Source organism: Schistocerca americana, chromosome 1, assembly GCF_021461395.2.
Source record: "Schistocerca americana isolate TAMUIC-IGC-003095 chromosome 1, iqSchAmer2.1, whole genome shotgun sequence".
In the NCBI taxonomy this organism is placed as follows: Eukaryota; Metazoa; Arthropoda; class Insecta; order Orthoptera; family Acrididae; genus Schistocerca; species Schistocerca americana.
Genome location: NC_060119.1, coordinates 709,970,480 through 709,981,188, shown reverse-complemented (window position 1 = coordinate 709,981,188; position 10,709 = coordinate 709,970,480).

Below are 10,709 nucleotides of genomic sequence, written 5' to 3'. Positions count from 1 at the left end.
ACAGATCCCAATTGTCAACAATGCACTGTGCAAGCCGGTGGTGGCTCCGTAGTGATGTGGACGGTATTTACGCGGAATGGACTGGGACCTCTGGTCGAACTGGATCATTGACTAGAAATGATTACGTTCGGCTACTTAGAGACCATTTCCAGCCATTCACGTTCTCAAATAAGGAAAGAACTGTCATTAGGCCACAACTGTTTTCCGATTGGTTTGAAGAATGTTCTGGACAATTCCAGCGAATGATATGGTCACCCACAGTGGCCCGAGTGAATCTCAAGTAACATTTATGGGGCATAATCGAAAGGTCTGTTCGTGCACAAAATCCTGCAGCTGCAACACTTCCGCAATTATGGACGGCTATAGAGGCAGCACGGCTCACTCTTTCTGCGGGGCGTCCAAGTCGCTGAGCTGCTGTACACCGGGGAAAAAGAGGTCCGACGCGATATTGAGGCGTATCCTAAAACTATCTTAACCGCAGTGTATTGCCATAGAATTATATGCAAACATCATCTGGCATTAAATTTTGAAAGCGAACTTGTCATTTTAAATTAAGTGTTTAACCAAAAAAGAATCTGAATTCCATGTAATTGATACAGTCGTTTATACAGCACGCTCCAGTTAAAAAAGCATGTGAGTATAAATTACATCTCGACAACAGTTAACCTTCGCAAATCCAACGGAAAACAGACTGGTGTGCCTAAGAAAGAAATAATTATCCATTACCGCAAGGAGAATAAATGGAACTGAGGGAGTGCGCGTGGGAAGATAATAAAACTCAGATTGTGATGGAATTCGCCTTATAGATGATGTTCTGTGCAGTCCACATGTTTACACACTTTATGTAGTCTGAAACAGCTCTGAACCATAGTTAAATGGAAACCCTGACGTTTGAACACACAAAAGAGAGTTTTTCTCTTAACATTCGCGATCAAAGGCAAGAGTTTCCTGTTATTGTTGATAAATGCAAAAATTGTATATAAATAACAGGAACACATTTCACATAAGTCAGTCAGAAGCGTACGATTGGGGCGCTGCCCTCTGTGGTCTTCACTCTGCTGTACAGGTACTTACCAAGAAATGCCAAAAAAATCGCAATATAAAGTAATACTCTTGATATAACAAAATATACCAAACATTTATGAATGACAGTGCAGGGGATGTTGCCTTTTGCAGACTGCGAGCTTATATAACCACATGGTTAAAAAACAATGAAGGGACGATGTATCTGATGCTAGGTCTACCATGTGTTGTTGCTGTTACTGACTGTCTGCTATTTGCAGTGCATTATTTGTTTCTATTAGACTCGTAAAACATCCGAACGCTACGGCAGACTATCCAAGTAAGCATAAAGTATGGCAGTTTTCCTAATAGCTTTGGTCAGTTAAGGTTGTGCTCACGTTATCTCTATGTCGTCTGTGTTGCATACAAATCGGACGTTACCTCATTAACGATCGCTTTCCTTGTGTATGTAAGCATTGTGTTACTAGATTCCCCTAAAAAACGGAAATGGTGAACTGGGATATACAAAGGCCGAACTAACCTGTGGAACATTTTTGTTCTACATAGTAGTATTGGTCAACCTATGTTCTGCGCCACTTTCCATTGTTGCCAGATGTATCCAAGATGGCAGATACATCTGGCAACAATGGAAAGTGGCGCAGAACATAGGTTGCCTCAATACTCAAAAGTTACCCTTCTCTCTATTACTTAAAAGTAAACAGTATTTGAAGTAAAGCTGAAATTTTCAAGGTTAAATTCAGGATTTATTCGAAAGTTGATGATTTTTAGCGTGAAGCAAACGGATTTTGCAGTAAAAATAAAGGAAACAATATAGATTTATCATATATCGCTGGAAAATGCAGCTTCCTCAACTAAAGGGTAAAGTTAAAACAAATGTAAAGTAAAAATATATCAAACCTCGCTTCAGTGCTTAACTGAACATATATAGGACGCTGATAATCTTGCCGTTGAGCCCCCATAAGCACCAAACTCACCACCACCAAATTTATGTAAAATATGTTCCTGTTATTTATAAACAATTTTCGCATTTATCAACAGTAACAGGAAACTCTTGCCTTTGATCGCGATAAAGAATTTTCTACTGCGGGCAAAACAACAATAATAATTATAAATTTTTTGTGTTTGTGCTTGAAAACTGCACTTGCACATAAAATACACGCTGGACTGACGATGAATGATGTGTGCTTCTAATTATGTGAAAAAAGAGAGAGAGAGAGAGATATCGTCGGCTCTCAGTTTGTCTCTTACACTATCATTTATGTTTCTTTCCCTACAAATACTACCGCAAATTCTAATATTTAGTATGTCATTTATGTAGCGCACAAAAATTTACTGAACCGTAGTCTTAGTAGAACGCAACTCTAGTTTCTGTAGAATACACAACATACATACGTGGAGGCATCACTAGAACATCGTGCACAGCTTCAGTCTCACTGGTCCTACCGGAGGAGCAATTTGAAGAAGTTCACGGACTTTTCCTGAACTGCTTTCTGCAAGGCAGAGATCTATGATCGTGGGACATGTGATCACCACGTCGCCAGTCCCACCAGCCGTTATTTCCAGCAGATGAATCCTGTCGATGCCGCTGCTTCTGTATTCAAGCAGCTTCACACTTGGAAACCATAAAATGTACGAGGGGAAAAAAAGGGGCTGAGTTACTCCACTGCTGCAAACATTTTGCTCTCTTCAGTATTTTCTGCGGGCGGACATACTGAGTATATCTGAAGCGGTAGTGAGCTGCTTGGGCAGTGCTAAGTTGCTGGAAAAAATTAAAGTACATTTCAACAGTAACGATTTATTATCTCTTCAACAGAACAATCTCTTAACAGCAAAGAGTAGCAGTTAAGGTGGGAGAGTCATTTACCTTTAATCAAAAACTTAACTCAAAATCAGTTAACTACAATTTGCAAAATTTTAAAAGCGCAGAAAAATTGTACAGTTACGGTAGCGCCTAAAATACAATACAAAACGAGTCAAGACAATACTAGCCATCTGTAACCCAGAGCTTGAGCTCAAGTGATAATGATGATGATAATGATGACGATGATTATGGTGATGAGATGTTTAAAATAAGTGAGACTTCACGGAATGTTAAACATACACAGAGCACTGAACTTAGATGCAGGTGAGGCCTACTGTGAACGCGAAAATGCTTTTAATTTTTACAACACACTGCCTTCGGCGAATGCAGTAATCGACAGCCCCTATCAAAGGTTTCCATAAAAAGCTTTATCCAAAGAATTTGACATCAGCGGTCATGAATAATCAAGTTTGGTACCAGTAATTCAGGGTTATTGAGAAAGTTATAAAATTAACTGTAGGCATTACTAGATATTATAGCAAAATACCACCTGCCAGAACGGTAGTGAAATTAAAATAGAATTACTCTGAGACAAGTAAATTAACTTAAGAGCTCAATTAGAGGAACTAGCAGTAAAAACAATTAATGGCTGTCTACAGCCAGCAATACCGAGACTTAACTGATCAGCGTAAGCACAGTGGGGGCGACACGATAGTAGCACAAGAGAAGACCACACTTCAATGCAGTAGAGCACTTAACAACTTATAGTGACGTACACACAACGAATTAGATGTCAAGCTGTTTAAAAAGACATAAGATACCTTTCCAATGGTTTATAAATCATTAAATAGATTAGTTGAGGACTTAATTATACTCTAAGGCACCCAGGAGAATACAGCAAGGCCCGTTTTCAGGCTCCGTCTTCAATTAAATACGATAATAATTGTGAAATGACCATTAGACCCCCTACAATGCGCAAACTGCATTAATCGTAGCACCATTAAAACAAGAAAACATACGCACCAACGAGTGGAGCAAGGTTGGTGAGCACAAGAAACACAAACAAGAAGTATCTAGAGCAATTACTCGAGCAGGCACCTCTCTAGACAATATAAAAGAGCGGAGCCTGTGCAGATACTAATTAGCCATGTCACTAAGCAGTATTACAACAGAATGCCAAAACCGCCAATAGTAAATTCAATGATTAGTCCGCGTTAGCTACAAATCTCAAAATTGGTCAAATTGGATAGAGATGGGATACCTCCTAATATCGAGTCGGGCCTTCTTTTGTCCGGCGCAGAGCAGCAGATCGACGTGGTATGGACTCCACAAGTCGTTGGAAGTCCTGTAAATAAATACTGGACCGTGCTGCCCCTATAGCCCTCCATAAATGCGAAAGTGTTGCCAGTGCAGGTTTTGTGCACGAACTGACCTCTCAATTGTGTCCCAAAAGTTTTCGATGGGATTCATGTCAGACGATCTGGATGGCCAAATCATTCGTTCGATTTGTCCAAAATTTTCTTCAAACCATCACGAACAATTGTCGCCCACTGACATGGCGCATTGTCATCCATGAAACTTCCATCGGTGTTTGGAAACAAAGTCCATGAATGGCTGCAAACAGTCTTCAAATAGGCGAACATGACCATTTGTAGTCAATTATTGGTTCAGTTTGACCAGAGGAACCAGCTGATTCCATGTAAACACGGCCCACACCATTACAGAGCCACCACCAGCTTGCTCGTTTGACAACTTGGGTCCGTGGCCACTTGGGGTATCCTCACACTCGAAGTCTACCATCAGCTCTTACCAACTGAAATCGGAATCCATCTGACCAGACTACGGTTTGCCAGTCGTCTATGGCCCAACTGATATGGCCACGAGCCCAGGAGAGGAGCTGCAGTGCTGTTAGCAAAGGCACTCGCGTCGATCGTCTGCTGCCATAGCTCACTCACGACAAATTTCGCTGCACTGTCCAAACGGATTCGTTCGTCGTCTGTCCCTCATTGATTTCCACGGTTATTTAACGCAACCTTGCTTGTCTGTTAGCACTGGCAACTATACGCAAACGCTGCTGGTTTCAGTCGTCAAGTGAAGATCATCGGCCAATGCATTCTCCAAGGTCAGAAATAATGTCTGAAATTTAGTATTATCGGCACTCTCTTGACATTGTGGATCTCTAAATATTGAATTCGCTAACGATTTTCGGAACTGAATGTCCCACACGGTTAGCTCCAACTACCATTCCGTCAGCCACAGGAAAATCAACCGCAAACTACGTCGATAATCAGTTTTCCCGAGCCACACATTTTTATTCAATTCAAAAAAGCTGTCCGTAGCTGGAAACGGGCACTTCCGATAACACGAGATCGATTCTCAATCCAAATTAGCTTCCTCCTAATGTTGGGTGGCTGACTGTTTGTATTCCAACCGCCATCTCGGAGTCACCAACTCACGTCCCAAGAAAAGGTTCGCTACTTCACGCCATGTTCAGTGTTCGGGCATGTCAACAAGCCTGTGGCAACAGTGGACGCTGAACTACACACAGTTCTGCTGACAAGACAAGACTCCATGAGTATGCCACGAATGTCCATGAATTGCTGCTCCGCGTCACCTCCCTGCCCTCAGGCAGGAAGATGTCGTTATGTGTTTCCGCTACCCAGAAAATGGTCAGAGACATTCATAGTGATCGTCTTCTTTCTGTATAAGCGAGCGGCGCCGATATGGAGCGCTCATGGCTCAATATCATATCGAAAAAAGAAATATTTAAGTCTTGGATGCACAACCGAACGATCATTGAATACTGTGATCTATTGTCTTGAGTCACATAGAGAGTTATTACAACCATCTACATGAGGGTATGCAATGTATTATTCTGTACCTGAATACATATTTTCCTATACACAATGTCAGATGAAATACCGTTGATCTTCAGACGTTGTACAATGTTTCGTCTTTACCTATTAGTTTTTACCTATTTGGAGTAACGTAGGTCTTACGTGTTAAGACAGACGGAATTTACGGTGAATAATTGCAGGAGTGACAGATATAACTAAATCTTAATAATCAATACCGCCAATTCTATCAAACTGATCAAAAGATGATTACAAAGGAGCAATACGAAGCCATCAGCTATCACTGCTTAAGCTTTCTTGTACAATTATGTACAGTTTTTATCCTTACCAAAAGTCTTCATTACTTGCAGTCTACAAGATGTGATAGCGATTCCCTCAATTTCCTCCAAATGTTGAGCTCATCTTGTTAACTCCCGAAAGCCATAACTTTTATTGGCGGTCACATACACGGTTAATGTACCGATACGTGTAGTGTCCAACTGATTTCTTTTCCGGACGTGATTGTTGCACTTGGCTCAAGGATCTGCGTGCATGATGCATGGTGTATCTCTTAAGATACAATACAATACAATTCATATTCTCGGCGCTTTGCACAACAAACTTCAATGTTTAATCAGCACATTTTTTTTATTCTTTATTGACAGTAAGCAACAGCTATGTTTAAGTTTGGAATTATTTTAACTTTGGCGGCAGTTCTAAACTCACCTTTGGAATATGGATTCTAAATCTCCAGGTTTTTGTTTCAGCGACTTGTATGGAAGATCTGGAAGGAGAGAGGATGTAAATGCCTCACATTATATGACGAAACAAACGGTCTATCTGTCATCGCCACCCGTGAGGAAAACAAACTGCATACATCATTACCATCAACATCAAAAATGCCATCATTGGTTTCCCTGTTTAATTGATCAGTCTGCCTTAACATTAGTTGTCTTTCACTTTCTGTCCCTCTGAGTTGGATATTGGAGTTATCTGTACCAAGAATACTATATATTGATCACTATTTAGCATTCTGAGTATTGTCATTTACGACAGTCCTCGAAATACATTGTGAGGGAAAAATAATAATAACAAAACATAAAGTTCATTCTGAAGCAAGACGTCTCTAAGGATTGAAAACTAGTGCAGGGCAATGTATCGCGTGAAACTGATCATGTGTGTTTCAAACAGTCAAAACTCATACGCTTTTGTTATTTTATTTGTCGTTCTCTTATGCTGGGAATGTATGCACCGCACTGCACACTCTTGAGAAAGTATAGTCTCGCGGGCAACGGCCTTGCCGCAGTGGATACACCGGTTCCCGTGAGATCACCGAAGATAAGCGCTGTCGGGCGTGGCCGGCGCTTGGATGGGTGACCATCCAGCCGCCATGCGCTGTTGGCATTTTTCGGGGTGCACTCAGCCTCGTGATGCCAATTGAGGAGCTACTCGACCGAATAGTAGCGGCCGGGAGAGTGGTGTGCTCACTCCACGCCCCTCCTATCCGCATCCTCCGCTGAGGATGACACGGCGGTCGGATGGTCCCGGTAGGCCACTCGTGGCCTGGAGACGGAGTGCTTTATAGTCTCGCGCGTCTCACAACGTTCGTAGGAAATTCCGTTTCAGTCTCGTGGATTTTATTATCGGCCTTAGCTTTTCACATCTGCATAACGCTACCATACAAGAATTTAATTTTGGTAAGAGTTTTGTAAAATCTAATTTGCGTGTCTTTTCTACAATCCACCCCCGAAATCTCGTATTCGCTACCCACATTTTTCAAGTCACCTACTCGTTTAGCACGCTACCTATAAATAGAGCCTGGCAATAACAAAAAAAAATATCGGAAATCTTTCTGTACTGACCGGGCGAGATGGTGCGCTGATAAGGCATTGGAGTCACATTTAGGACGTCGACGGTTCACATCCTCGTTCGTCCATATAGATTCAGATTTTTCTGTGGAATTTCTCAGTCATTTAAGCAAATACGAGGGTAGTTCCTTTGAGAAATGCTCCAACTCTAATGCCATCATCATCGACGGGACGTAAGATCCTGATATTCCTTCTCTCCTGCCTTCCTTCTTTTTATCCATCGAATGAGGGCCTGAGGAAGTGCTACCAAGCATCTACGGAAACAACTGTGAACGCGTTTTTATTTTAATCAGAGAAGCGAACCAATCAACTGAGAAAGATGAGCCTACGTCCCTGACGTGCCGCCGAGTGGCGTTTGTAATCAAATGCCACTGCAATTAATTGCAGCAGTCTGATGGAAATGAAATTTCCCGTCGCACTCCGGTGAAACTGTTTAGGAAGCTAATAGTATTCGCAATGAGGCGTTCAGCATTTAAGTAATCCGCTGTGACGCAGATTTTCAGTAATGCCGGAAGAGGAGCTCAGAGGAGAGTGGTGAACAACTAGATGGAGCTGTTCTTTCACTTTAGCTAATACGCTTAGCTGAAGGAGCCATTATGTAAGCACTCTGCAAGTCTCATTAATTTGAAGAGCAGATCAAATAGCCATTACAGACGAAATTCAAGCAATACCGTTGATTAAATATCTTTCTGCTTGAATTTCGCTACATCCCCAATGAATAGTTCCGCACCCTCTAGTCAGCGTAAGTATTTTTCATCTAAGCTTGCATCTTATATTACCAAGTACTACCATAAGACCAAACCCCAATCAGTTACCTTACTACTCTAAGATAATCACACTCTCTTTCTTTCCCTAGAAAGAAACTTGACCGTTATAAACGTACAGTTGTTTCGAAACTAAGTGCTAAAATTCGAGAACTGTTCTTCAATTTACTGTTGTGCCCATGTAATCGCTCTCTGTCTGTATACTTTTCACGGTCCAATACAAGGTCGTGACAGCTGATGATGTCTAAAATTTGGCACATCGAATGTTCTGCTTTAACCGTGATATGCCCTTCGGCGCTTCACAACCACTTGAAAACAGTTGCCGGCCGAAATCAATAATGGAATAAATTATCATACCTCAGACAGACGCCTGGTAAAATTCTTTCTACGAATAGTTACAGTTGTAAGCATCCAACGTACTCGGTGAGTAAATGAGGGACCTTTCTTTTTTAGTTTTATCCGTTATTAAAGTCTTTGGTGGACCATTTCACGCTGCGTATGTTCGTCTTTAGTCACTGTCAGTTTACCAGAAGGCAATGTGGCAGGAAGGCGTGCGCCAGCCGTGCTGTTACACGCAGTCATCTGGATAGTACGTGAATTAATGGATATTATATATGTACACGAATGGGTATTAACACTATGCACGAAATCAAAGAGCGTATTTCGTTCCCAGCTAGTCTGTTGCAGCGCATTAGACCCAATGAACCACATAAAAATTTAAACTGATCTTCATTCACGAAGATTACTAAAGATTTAGGAATAAAAAATTATAAAATATACCGTATACCAGCTTATGTTTTGCTTTTATTTAGTGAACATTTCATTAACAAATTTTTCCAGCCTCTAAGAATGCAAAAATGTAGACCAACAAACCAGTGACTTTCACTGATACCATCGTCCACCCCCGGTAGCTGAGTGGTCAGCGCGACAGAATGTCAAGCCTAAGGATCCGGACTCGATTCCTAACTGAGTCGGAGATTTTTTCCGCTCAGGGTCTGGGTGTTGTCCTAATCATCATCATTTCATCCCCATCGAGTGCAAGTCGCCGAAGTGGCGTCAAATCGAAAGATTTGCACCCGGCGAACGGTCTACCCGACGGGAGGCCCTAATCACACGACATTTATTTACTGATCCCATCAATCAAATTTTTCATCTTGTTGTCTCTCTTAGAGGCTCTTGTCCATTGCTTCTCTTCACGCCGTTGAGTTGTTTTCCTTAGTTTGGCGAACGAGTGAGATAAATTACATACTTTACGAACTCTGAGTTTGTTTACTCATCATTTAGAAACAAATTAAAATTGTGTGTCTCAACTTCAGTATGGTTGAATTCGCTGTTGACAAGAGAAGGATTTGTCTGATACGTACAGATTGATAGCTATACAGGTAACACCCGTGGTGCAAATGATGTCTGTACCTGTAATTTCCGAACGTTACATTCTTTCAGCTGAGGCAAGTTTTAACCTGTTAAAGTGTCGAGCCAGTAATACATCATAATGACAATGCGACTCGTATTCCATCGGAGGTTTTATGAATTTTTAATTTAGGCTGAAGAAAAATCCGTTGTTTGGTTCAGTGATTCCTAATGAAAAAAGGGCCTTTTTCACATAGTCCATGTTGTTTTTTATGAATGAAGAAGACGTGGGAAGATATTGATTGAACAAGATTAATGTGAGAAACATAAATAACAAATAATTTTACTATGGTAACTCTAAAACATAAATGAGTGGAATGTCGTTGTCTTTCGCACCAAATGATTGTATTTTATCTAGGTAATATGTTTTTAGAATTATATCCTTCTAGTTAAAGTGTTTGAATACTAATTCATGCTTCTATGCTGTTGTTTGATTAATCGATTTTAGTTAAATTATCTTGTCACGTGAAGAAGTAGGAATCTAAAAGGAAGCATTTTGATTTGTTGCTTCAGTTGAGATAGCCAAATTACGTCATGGATCTTTTTCTAAAAGGTGTCCAAAAATGGAATAGAGTTATGCTCTCTTGTCATAGATTTGGTGGTATTACCTCATGAAAGCGGTCTCTACCAACCTTATTTTTTCTGACACACGCAAAACAACATCTGCGCTACCTGCAGGTGCAGATCCAACTGGCGGTTCAAATGATTCAAATGGCTCTGAGCACTATGGGACTCAACTGCTGAGGTCATTAGTCCCCTAGAACTTAGAACTAGTTAAACCCAACTAACCTAAGGACATCACACACATCCATGCCCGAGGCAGGATTCGAACCTGCGACCGTAGCGGTCTCGCGGTTCCAGACTGCAGCGCCAGAACCGCGCGGCCACTTCGGCCGGCCCAACTGGCGGGTTTTTGGGGGAGCGGGAAGGGGGAGCTGAGACACCCATAAACAATATTTTACTAAAAGCGTTTATATCGCCTTCTACACCAATAATAAACACGTAATAC